This window comes from Athene cunicularia, assembly GCF_003259725.1.
Source record: "Athene cunicularia isolate RWA chromosome 14 unlocalized genomic scaffold, athCun1 chr14_part1, whole genome shotgun sequence".
Lineage (NCBI taxonomy): Eukaryota > Metazoa > Chordata > Aves > Strigiformes > Strigidae > Athene > Athene cunicularia.
The window spans coordinates 4,216,291-4,229,250 of record NW_020799118.1 but is presented as its reverse complement, the minus strand read 5'-3'; the positions used below and the strand labels follow the sequence as shown (position 1 = coordinate 4,229,250).

The following is a 12,960-nucleotide window of genomic DNA, read 5'->3' as shown; positions in this document are numbered from 1 at the left end:
TGAAAACGGAAATCAATAGACTTGGCAGTCTTAACCCTTGGTTGGTTTTTTTTGTTTGTTTGTTTTATTTTAATACAAGATGACCTGATCCAAATAAATAAATTGCTTCCTTGCTTTCAGATAAGACAAATTCCTAGTGGTGATACTGTATTTACTGAATTCCATAGAGAGCCAGCAAGAAAAACTCTACAGGTCCTGTAACTAATAAAGTTCATAACCATCCTAAACACAAAGACGGGCTTGAAATAAGATGTATGAAGAATCTTGTTTCTATGTATAAAGGAGAAAAAGCTTTAACTGCATATGAGATGCCATCTTAAAATCAATTATTTCAAATGCCATGAACTACCTCTTTTGTACTAGTAGTGATGGAACCACCATTCTTTTTGCATTTAATATACAGAATAAGGGAGCTTGCCACTCTGTGTGTAATTAGCCTTGCTAATTGGCATCAGGATGTACAGGACAGCAAGAAAAAAACAGGAGCTGGGAATCAGTCATAGTAAAGCTTTAAAAAGAATAGTTTTCTCTTCAACTGTTAGAGGTGTGAATTCTTGCTCAACGGATTTAAATTCTTTAAAGCACTTATCCGAAAATATATATAGCATCAAGTCATAGATGATCTCAAGAACTAGCAGTCAAATGGTGCCTAGTAACAAAGCAGTTCATTCCTCTAAGGCCGCCTTTGGTAACTTCTTAGTTTCAAATTTAGGTTGTAGCTTTCACTGATTAGCCTTTTAAAGGTTGCAGAAATAACAGACATATTCCCAAATAGCCATTTTACAGTGATCATGAAAATTTTTCAAATGGCAAGTACTAAATACATTTTTACCTTCTTATAGTATAAAACATAGCGTATTCTAATTGTCTCAGAGTTACTTTACCATATTTTAGTTTAAATTATATTGAATGGTAGGAATTTTGCCTAGCTTTGTTTTGTGACTATAGCATCCCAAAAAATAGGAATAGCATGGTGCTGCATACAAAATTTTATGCTGTCCGTATTCAGATTATCTTTAAAAATAAATAGCTTATGCATACATGACATTCTTACTTCACAGAACAAAACAGTACTGCATAGATGGAGTATTCTGAATTTTATGTGTGGTCTGCACATAAGATCTGCAAACTTTAACTTAATGGTGATTTGATATTCCTGTGAGAATCGTAACCTTTTAACTTCTTAATTCTGTTTGGAATTCTTTCATGCCACATTAATGTTTTAATACTGCTCTAGTTATTTCCTTTCTCAGACAGAAGAAAAGATAAACCCTTATAAGTTTATGTGCCATGTAATCCCTAGGAAGGATTTGCCAGGAACAGATAATCTTTGCTTGTGTCCAAGTCTTATTTAGAATGGAGGGTCAAGGGGAGGCATACCCAAACTTAATTACATAAGCAATTCTAATTAATCTTTATTCTGTAAAATACTATACTGATTGTTTTGTTTAGATTTTGTTCTTTCTGACAGCCATCAAAGTAAATAACTGTATAGTATTTCTCTAAAAAACCAAAAATCACTACTTTAACATCACTCTTTCAAATGCATGGATGTTCAAGGATAAGTGTGAGTTGAGATGATGCTGAAGGTTCATTTTCTTCACCTCCAATCAAGTAGTATTTTTCATTTATTATTTTTTGCTGAAATAATAAATAGTTTGCCTATGTATGTGTGCAAATGTGTTTTGCATATGCATGCAATGAAGTAGAATTAAAATGTAAAGCAAAGTAGTTAATTCTCTGTAATGACTTCATCCCTGATCCTAGGAAAGGGAATGCATCTTCCTTTGCACAGAAAGAAAACACTAAATAATATAAGCACCAAGCAATCACCTTTTTTCACATAAAGAAAGAAATATTTTGTACTGTAGCACATATATTGCATCCCCCTTCAGTTTTCTGTAGTCTGCATAATTAGCTGATTACCCCATAACTGGAAGGACTGGAATTAGGTGGCTCCTTTTATGATCATTATGACTGCAAGTTGAAGGAAGAGGAGGAGCTGCAGCAGTCCCAATTTTACTTGAAATACTGGACTTAGGAACCTATGTGAGAACACTGAGCAGCACAATCCTTTAGAGAGGGTTCACTATTGAAACAGGTGTAACTGCTTACTGGTAGGCTGCTGCTTATGATTTTTTTGGGTCTTTGAATTTTGTTTTTCATCACTTTCTTTTGGCTTCTGCCCATCGTCTTTTCTTCTTAAGCTTAAGACACTTGTCATTTATTCAAAGAGTTGAAGGTCACATCATCTCATCTGACTTGTATGGCGTAGGCCCTGAAATTTCTTGTACCAGCCCAGGTAATTTCTCTTTGAGCAAGCCATATTTTCTATCCACTTAAAGCATATAATTAAATTTGGAGTCACACAATTTTATAAGATAAGGAACTTCCTGTTCTGTTAACAGAAGGACGTCTTGTAAGGGGCCTGTGGCTGGAAAAAAGTTGAATCAAGAGTAGGCACCAGAAGTAAAGATCAGACAGCCTAGTTAGGGGAGGGTTTATTTAAAACTGATTGACTTACTATAAGACGGGACCATACATATTTCAAGTGGGTTATATTTTTATAGTAAAAATAAAATTTAATTAAGACAACCTTTTTTTTCTCGGCAAGAAAAAAGTGGGTTATTGATTAAAATATTTTTTAGAGGTAATGATTTGGGAGACCCTTTGAGAATAGGAAAGAATGGCAGTAAGTTCAATACTGAAATGTTTCAACTGACAGCCAGAGAAGCTTCACTCTTGAGAAAATATAAATAAAATATAATCAATATTCACTACAGGACAGGTTCTGTCCTCAGTTAAACCAGTACATTCCTACAGTCTCTAAAAGGTAACAAAGAAAAATGTATAAAACTATCTAATACCTGAGATTCAGCAGTTTACCGAAGAAAGTACATTTTTATGTAAAAAAATAATCACTGCAACAGCTGCATAGGTTTAAAAACTGAAAGCTCAATTTTACAGATTTAAATAATGAGACCCAGGATAACTGAAGCTCTATACAATGTCAGTGGCAAGGTAGAAATATAAACTTGGAGGAGCCTAGCTGCTTGTCTTACTTTCTGTACTTTGAAGTGTGCTACTGCTGCTTATTCTACCAAGAATAATAATGCTGTAGTTTTAAAGAAAGGCTGACATGCCCAAGTATATGTATGTAGAAAAACCTCAGAAGGCAGGCAACATTTCCTTTTAAAATAGCTTCTAACAATGACTTAGAATAATTATACATTCTCCAGACTGAGGTTTGGAAGAATGTTAACTCTCCTGTTAATTTAAAACCTTCTTTTGTATACAGCCAATGGGTGGGGTGCCACATTTTAGAGTACAACATTCAAGTTAAAAACCCAACCATATGAGGTTGGTTTGAGTCTTATAGCATACAAGCTCAAAACTCGAATTTAGTAGAAGCACAAGTGGCTACAAAAACAAAAATGGATTTATAAAGCAGATTAAATGAGAAAGTGAAAAGTTGATTAGCGCAAAGGTACAAGAAACTGGAGGACTCTGTCGTGCCAACTTCTATGGTAATGGCAGTGCAATTCTATTACAACTGTTTCCTAAAAACATTCCTCCATTACTTCATGTATCCTCTATCCTGCCTTGTAATACCCATATGGGCTAAGATTGTTGTGAAAGGTCTTGCTGCTCCATCAGTGCCATTATTTGTAAACTGCCTGCTCATCTGGATTCTCTTCCATACTTCAGAATTAGAACTCTGTGAAGCTAAGTGTATTGTGTTAGTCCACTGTCATGGAACTCTTACCACTTCTGAAATTGCATCCGTTTATAGGAGTAATTTGTATATACCTAGATGCTTACAATACAGCTCACAGCTGCAGTCATGTCAGCATTAAATGAGGCAGCAGTAGCACAAAGCAGTTCACGCTTGCTTCCCAGAATTCTTGAGCAGTATGTGTACTGGTCTTTCAGATAAAAAGAAAATGTGTTAACCTTATTTTTCCAGATATTAATTTCTTCAGAATAATTCCCTGTGGAATCACTTACTTCCAATGATTGTGTTGTTTACATAGCAACTTTAGTGGTAAATCAATTAAACCCCTGAGATTTTATAATATTAGAGTCATGCCGGCTTGAATACCAAGATGCTGGACAGAAGGATGCAATGTGAAAAAAAAATACTGAATACTTCATAACTGAGATTCTATCAAAAGCGAAGTATTTTTAAACAGTATTTTAACTATTGTTTGTCAAACTAGAAGAATCAGCATTTTAAGGAAATCATACAAGTAGAACAGAAAAGCATGAGAATACTTTGGACGGGGCTTTGAGCAATCTGATCTAGTGGAAAGGGTCCCTGCCTGTGGCAGGGGGGGTGGAACTAGACAATCTTTAACGTCCCTTCCAACCCAAACCATTCTATGATCCTATGAATGCTGCCACAGACACCCTAAGAAAGTCTTTTCTTTAAAGAATCATACATTGCATCAGGTGAACGTGAAACTCCTGAAATGTGCATTGGTGCTGGGCATCTGACATTCTCATAACTTCTGCTCTGCTGCTGGGCTGCTTCTGGACTAATCTACTTGCTAAAGCAGACATGACTATGTGCAAAGACAGCTGAGTCAGCATACGCCTTGCTCCTGGGCCTCTCTTGGACAACTCTTATGAACTGTACGCCCTAAAAGTCACACTAATTTGGCTTTTATGTTACTAACAGATTGAAACCTTCTAGATCTTGGGAAAGCTAATAAAAATAAAGTTGGATTTTTGCTATTCTGGTAAGGAGCTCTCGCTGTGTAGAGAGGTATTCTTCAAGTTCCACCCGTGTTACTTGCTAAAGCACTGCTCTTTAACTGAGTTGGATTATAAACCACTGTTTTCCCCTCCCCCATCCTTATGGGCAGATTTAAATCTCATATATAACCTGTGATGGAAAAGGCATCAGTTCACTTTATCCATATTTCATCTTTTCAGTTACACTAGAAAGCTCTAGCTCTGCGTATCTGTTGTTGTTAACCTCTAAATATAAAGCCAAGCAAAGAAGGACAGGACTACTGAGGGGAAAAATCAAGATATTGAATCTAACAAAAGTGCACAGCTCTGAAGTACAGCTACAACAAGCATTATACATTGATTAATACACTTCCTGAGATTCAGGCTTACAGTGGACGCAGTGACATTCTCCGTCTTCCAAAGGAAGTAATCAGACACACCTTGCATTGTTAAATTAATCAGTGCAGCCATAGTTACAGACGAGAAAATGATAAAATTAAGACCTGATGTAAACAGCTGAAGGTCATGACAATGGGTTAGCTAGTTACAAGTGATGTAAATATTATATTAGCAAACAGGTCGGAAAATAGATGTAATTTTCCTCAATCTCCAGTACCTGTTTATAACATTCAAATGAGTTAAACAACAGTATAGAGAAAAATGGAATAGAATAAAATAACCCAATACGTTAAGTGGGCACAGATTGCTACATTTAAACCTTCTTAACCACAATAAATAATAAGAAAATCATTACTTCTAAAGGGTATTCTTTTCTTCAGGGAAATTGTAAAGACTAACATAATGTTAATAAAATTAAAATTAAAAGCTTCTCGGAAAGAAGAGAGCTGACAAACTAATACCTTCACAATCTGCTTTCCTTGAATCCCTAAAGTATCTTGATATATATAAGTCAGTATCTCATTTTTCAAGATATATTCTGCACTCTTGGAAAGTGTTCTTAGCTCACTGGACAGGAAGTGAGGTGCTGTGACAACTGCCCACAGAACTATCTGAACAACTGACTGCTTATTACCTTGGCCAAAATTACCTATAATCAGCTGGAATAGATCATATATTAAATCAAGAATTAAGGTAATGTACGTATGATTCCTATTGAAATATAGCCTTTATGTCCAGACAGATACATTTGTCTGATCATAAGAAACTTTGCAAGTGTGACTCCCTTAAGAAAATGGTAAATCACCTTAAAAGATTTACAGATCTCGAGGGTATGCAGTGTCAAGGCTCATTAAGCTGGAAAACTGAACTTAATCTACTGAGATCTTACACAGCAGAACTTTTATTTCTGTCAGTCTCTCATTTATTTACTCACTATTTCTAGTCTGATTGTTATAAATCTACATCTTCCATTTCATTTTCCAGTCACATTTTCAAAGCTCTCTGTGTGGCTCTGCAAACAAATCTTGAATTTTCTAGTACAGCAACAAGTTTTATTTGCATATTTTTACCTACTTTGGACAACTAACACTTCAGAAGGATACCTTAGCTAGGCACCCTGATTGTAATGATTAAAAAATTAGCTGCTGCATTTTTGAGGCAGTGTGCTTGAAGAGTGGGTTTGGGTAGTTGCTCTAGAGGCACAGTCAGGTATAGCTTCATATGGTTCCAGCTTTACCACTCTTCCCATTTAAACGTGTGTGACATCAAGGACAGTCTAAACTGTAATAACACTGACAGCCTAACAAGCATGTCTCTATTTTTTCCCCTTTTTCTTCCCCCTGCCAAAGCAAGGTGGTGCATTTTGATTTGTTTCCAAACATACTGAGAGCTCTCAGTAACTCTGACACCTTATGGAGTAAAGCTAGCTGGAGAAAAAAACCCTAGATCCATCTCCCAACTGCCAATTACAACCCTTATTACTCTTAAGAGAAGGTTAAAAGCAGAGTCTGGCATTCACCCCCCGCCCCCCCTTTTTTTTTTTCCTGGCTAACAGAAGATCTCTAACAGGTGATCCATTTGAAAAATGGTTACCTTTTCTGTTCACATCCTCATTACATCAGTTACCCATAACTTCATCACAGTGCAAAGTATTTTACTCCTGATTATCCTCTGAGGCTATTCAGAGGCCTGAAGCTAATGCTCATGATGGTGGCTGGCATTAAGAACTTTCAACTAGCCTCCCTTAACACATGGCTAAAATATTGCACTGAAATTGCTTGATTTTTTTCTAATTCAAGGAGTCCTGTCTAATTTTGAACCTTTCAACCTAAAAGAATTATCTTCCTACTTTTTGTGGATTCAGGTCAGACAAACTTGCAGCTACCCACTAGGATTCAGCTCCTACAAAGGGTGGGCCTGGTCAGAACCCCAGGAAGGGCACGAGGGGGACTCATGCCCTCTGCTGGTCTACTGGGTCAGGACTCCCCTACTGCGGAAGGCAAAATTAATCTCAGATTTAGTAAAATAATCTAGAAGTTCCGGTGAAGCATTACGGAATGACTGTTTACTAACTTTCAATTTTTGCTGTGGATTACAATTGAAACATTGAAACAAACCCAAGATGCTCTCTATTGTAAACTAATACTTAATTTTTATGCAAAGTATCTGACTGATGGATTCCTACACTAACTCTGAGGCAAAACTCCATAGGTGTTTCATTGTCTTAAACAATCTTCAACAATGTTTTAACAAGCAAGAAATCTTAAATTAATTTAAAAAATGCTAAGTAGTTTCCTAAGGGAAAAAAAATCTTCATAGCTAACATCAGGCTTGTATCATAAAAGTTAGTTTAACTTGCCTTTGTAGCTGTTCTCCAAATAGTCTGCTGCACCTCCATCACCATCAATTTCTTAGTGATAGCAGAAATCACTTCTATGCTAGGGCATTACCACTGCATGCAAAAAGTAAATGAACTACAGCTGAGACATGGTTGTTAAGAGTACCAAGTCACAAACACAGCTGTGCAACATGCCATTTGTGTAGGAAGATACTGTTATACTCTTTAGCTCAAGTCTAAGGGTAATTGGATAATAATAATATATAGATGTTTAACAAAGAATAAACAAAAAAGTAAAAAACCAACAAAAATTTATTTATACAGAGATACGTGTTGTCTAGTATAGGATATTCTGTTGTTGCATGGCTTTCAAAAAAAAGTATAGTCTGATGTAGCTGCTGTTAAAAAAACCCAGTTAATCTTCTTTTCAGGGGTCAAGCCCACAATTTGACCAGTAAATGCTGGAAATGCCAATGTACCTTTAATCATCATTTAAAAAGGAAAACCTTTTGCTGTTTCAGTAATGTCTTCAGTTAAGGTTTTTAACAGCAAGGTATCCACACGACAGAACAGGTAAAATACCACAGAGAGTATAACTTGCATACAATACTCAATGTTTTATCATGGAGATATTAAGAAACCATCACTACCAACAAAAAAGCCAAAACAAAACTTAATGTTGGCAATACCTTTCGTGGGAGTCCTCCTTCATAAACTGGCCAGCTACAAAAATGTGCAATAGGTCTTCCTATTTTGGTCAGAGCACTGCTCACTCATCTCTGGGTATCCTAAGCGAAAGAGTGGTGTCAAGCAGTAGCAGAAAACAGAACAACAGCGTGGACACCCCAGAAAAACCAACCAACAGCAAACTGACTTTTAGAATGGATTACATTAAACTACATTTAATCTGTACATGATTATTTAGAGGGCATTATTTTGATTAATGGAATTGTTCATAGCCTAATTTAGTTCACTTTAATTCCACAGGTTTCTCTTCTCAAAAATATAATATGGCTTAACTGTTTCAATCTGCTTAATGCAGGTCAATACTCCTGAGTGTGCCTTCAACAGAGTTCTATATTTCATGCTCTTGCTTTAGATGAAGCTCTATCTTGCTGAAGTATTCATAGAAAATATGTACATATTCTTTGTTGTTATTTCCTTTGGTAGTAGCTGTAACATATTCATGTCTGACCAAAACTGACTGTCTTTACAGATGTTAAAAAAAATACATTTTTTGAAATTTCTTGTTCCAGTTATTCAGGGAGATATATTTTATTTCCTTCCCCAAAATACATGTGGAGTTGGAATAATCATATATTCCATAACCACTGTTTAAGAGAGCAATGTCATCATACATATGTATACATGATAGAATTCTGGGTCCGGGAAAGAATCAAGGACTCTCAAAACAGCAAAAGCAAAACAGTGTTAAGAGATTACATTTCTGGAGTTATCTCTACACATAAATTACTTATTTATGTCCAAAATTCTAGTGAACTGTAATCCTAACATCAGAATGCGTTGCATGATAAGGACTTCAGATGCTTCAGATAAACGAATACACTGAGAAAACTTACTTGTCTTCATCTAAAACTATTACATCATTCACAGCTATGTGAGCCTCCTGATCAGTAAGCACATAATAAATATGGGTTCGAAGGCAATTTACTTTATAACATTTGAATTGTAAAAATCAGACTGGTTTGGTTTTGTTTCCTCATGAAAAAATTGTTCACATTTCAGGAGAAGTCCCTTTGCTTGTTTTGTTTTATAAGCTACTGTGGAAAAAAAATGTTCAAAAAGCTGGCCATGTTTTTGAAAAAGACAGCTGCATGAAAGCCTTAATTTCCATTTCCTGTAACTGCCAACTCTTCCTTAGCTCAAAATATCACTTTACGTAAACAAGGGGATTCACGAGGGATTTTTTTTTTTTTAAATCCCTCAATCATAAATCTTAAACCATAAATCTTAAGATTCTATCATAATTTAACAAGGAACACATCTACTTCTAGAGTAAAGCAGTGGAAAGGATAGAATCTTAATTTTCTTCTCTCTTAAATACTATTTTTAAAAAAATCTACAATTGCATGTTTTTCAGGCTGTAGCTTGGCCAAATCTGAAACCAGACATAAAGATAGCGAGCTTGGAAGATGCGATGAACCAGTGGCAGAGCAACAAGGGCATATTTCAGTGACTGAATCTTGGAGTGCAGTTTAGGTGTCCTCGGAATGCAGGACTCAGTTCTTCACTTTAAGCACTTCCTTCAATAACTAATGGGTTAAAAACTCTATGACCCTAAGGAATTTCAGTCAGGAAGAGAAAATCATTGTAAAATCACAACTGTTGTCCTTCACCTGAAGCTTATAGACATACATGATAGAAAGGTAAAAAACATCAAGATGAAAAGCATAGCTATTACTTAGTAACAGTGACAGTCTTACAGGATTTTAATCTTTTTTAGAGGGAATTATCCATGCTTAATTTACTTAATAGGGAAAAAGACTGCTCATGCCAGCCTTTTATCTTCCCTTAGGTTAGCCTTAGTCAAGAAAGAAAAAAGAAAGGGGGCAACAGAGGTGTAGAACATGACAGGTATTTGTGATGGAGAAGATGCATCACCACTTCTGCTGCCAAATATTCCGCCATGACTTGAGAAATTCACATTTCTGATTCCAAACAAAAAAAGTTGCAATAGCTAGTTTGGATTTAAAGTAAAAGTAATGAAAAAGGAATGTGTTTCATCAGGCTTGTTTTTCAAAACATCCTGCAAATAATGGAACACAGGTAACAACTGTTGTTCAGACTGTATCTTTCATGATTTTATAGGAATAATTTTTAAAGGAGATTCTCCTAAATATATGGCATTCTAAATTTAAAATTTAGACTATGATAGCAAAATCACAAATAAAGATGACAAAACTTCTTTGGGATTTTAAAATAAACATATCTGAAACTAAAATACTTTATATGTAGTGATATGTGTAATTGTACCAGCCTGTCCTACAACAGATTATTCAGTCTATTTTTCAGCTTGAAGCTTGGCATATAGAATTCCTTTAATTCAACTTCAATGAGGTTCTTGGTCAGTCTTATAAAATCAACTAAAACATACGCTTCTTAACAATTCTACCACAGTGTCTAAGTTTATCACAGAACCTATTATTCTCCAAAGCGTGGAAAAGCTCTGTAACTTCTAGTTTAATCTAGTACATTAAGTTTTTGCTTGTAGTGTCAAATAATTAACCTGGTTAGTTTGTTCAAAATCATCAGTGCAAACAGTGATGAAACATTTATCGTCTTAAAACTGCTTTTAAGATGGCAGAAGGGTAATTCTCCAAGACAGCAACCGAAAGATTTTCTAGCTCTTTATTCACGTTCTACCAGTGTACAGGGTAACGTCCTTGATACAGAAGTACGGTGTTTCCAAATTCCCTTTAAAGAATACGTTAAACTCTCTCACATGCAACAGTAATGAAGCTTCATTTTTCATCTCAGTATAACAAGGTCAGCAGTTGAAATTGTCAAAAAAATAATGTTAAGTTTATGTAGGCTTCCACAAGTAATATTTTCAAATTAAGAGGTAATGATTTTATGTAACGGGATTAGTTATCAGTTAACTCATGATGTTAGTTCAGGATGGTTTAACTACTACTCTTTTCCCCTCCAAGTAGTTATTATATCATGTAATTCATTTAAACAAGGAAGGAAAATAATTACTTGTTACCCTCTTCCAATTTAATTCATATGAAAGGTAAATATATTACTTACACAAAAGCTTACTTGGTCAGACATTTACATTACTTATCTTGCCATGTTCTCAAGTTATTTGCACACCTTGTACCTGTCACTGAAACCACAACTCTACAGCTCCCACTTTAACACCATGCCTAGCTATACACTGCTGTGCTTTGAAAGCTCCTTTACGGGGTACAACTTGTTATAACACCTGAACAGTTTGTTCAATAACCTCTTAATTCTAACACAAAATTTACTTTGTTTTCTAAGTGTTTGATAGGTAGGGTATTTGTATAGACATTTTTAGTAATTTACTTTCACTTGATGCAATTTTCAAGCTCACTTCTTCAGTCTGTATTGGAGCTGAAACATTCCCAAAGTAGCCAACCCACCAGTGGAATTCTCAACAAGCCATTGTCCAAAGGTGAACAGTATGTAGCCAATTCTAACAGCAGGCTTAGAAAAATCAGCAACATCATTTATGTAATACTTATAAATCAAAAGGATTAACAGTTAGGATTAATATTTTCATTGTGGTACTATAAGCCAAAAGATCTTACCTCAGTAATGGTTTGTTGTTCTGGATAAGAATGATCATAATGCTTGCCTTCTTAAGCTGTTCAGCGTTCAAACTACTGTAATTTGGAACTGGATAAGCCTTCTCGCCATTTTTAGGGTTTATTTCATAGTTTATGATCCATGGGTATAACTGTTGTTCTACACATGATTTTTTTTACTCTTTTTGTTTCTCTCACCTCCCTTTAGTTCCTGCAGTAAGCAAAATCCCAATTTCACATTGAGTCCTATGGGACTTTAAAATTTCATTCTATACACTTAATCATTAATGATTTAATATGTGACTACTACCATTAAATTGTCACACTCAGTCTCAAGAATCAACATGACTGAGATCAACTGGAGGTAATTTGTCCTTGGAGCAGGGAAAACCCTCAAGGCAGAACTTCAACAATTTATTCTTACAGTCCCTCCACGGTAATTAGAGTGGAACAATGTTTAATACAGGTGCGCTTCACCAGGTCAGGGAGCCTTCCATCAGTATAACTTCACCTGAGAAACTACTAATTGGCTCTATTCCTTTCAGTCTCAATTAATGGCAGTGTAATTTGTATACTGTATTTGTTAAAACCTGTAAAGCTTTTCTTTATACAGTTCTACCATAGAGGCCCCATCAGTGTCTCAAATTCTTTTTTATCACATTATTTGCGGGGACGTCTGTACAAGACTGGTCAGCTGCACTACTGACATTGCCCTCATTAATGCTACTGGAAAGAAAGAAAGAGTATTATTAGAACACCAATTATGTCCACTGTAAGAGAGGAAAAAACCTCAACCCCTCACGCTCGAGAGAGCATTCCAGGTTGTCTCTGTAACTCAGCGATTGCCTGGGCAGGGTATGTGCGCCAGCAGAGGTGGACCTGCTCCCTGGCACAAAGGCCCGTGCTGTCCTCACCTGCCACTGGTGCCATCAGCCGCTGAGAAAGCAATGACAGAACAACGTTCCTCACACCTCCCGCTTACTCATGTTTTATTACATGGCAATAGAGCTTTCAAAAACGCATTTCATGAGTTCCAGTATAAAGAGTCAAAAGATACAACAAGCTCCCGGCTTCATGAATACTTATCCCAGGCGAGTGACAAAGAATACCTCGGGTCGTGTCGGTGCGCGGGAAGGGAAGAAGCCGCGCGCCGCAGGGCAGCGGCCAGGCTGCCGCTCCCGAGACCGAGCG

General features: G+C 36.1%; 1 long non-coding RNA gene across 1 annotated transcript; it reads right to left on the bottom strand.

Annotated features, from left to right (window-relative positions):
* Nucleotides 1-286: 286 nt before the first annotated feature.
* Nucleotides 287-12,960, bottom strand: LOC113485580. The gene is made up of 3 exons (XR_003399453.1): nt 12,879-12,960; nt 8,164-8,262; nt 287-7,588 (listed from the first exon to the last, which is right to left on the bottom strand). It is a non-coding gene; the product is annotated as an uncharacterized LOC113485580 (long non-coding RNA).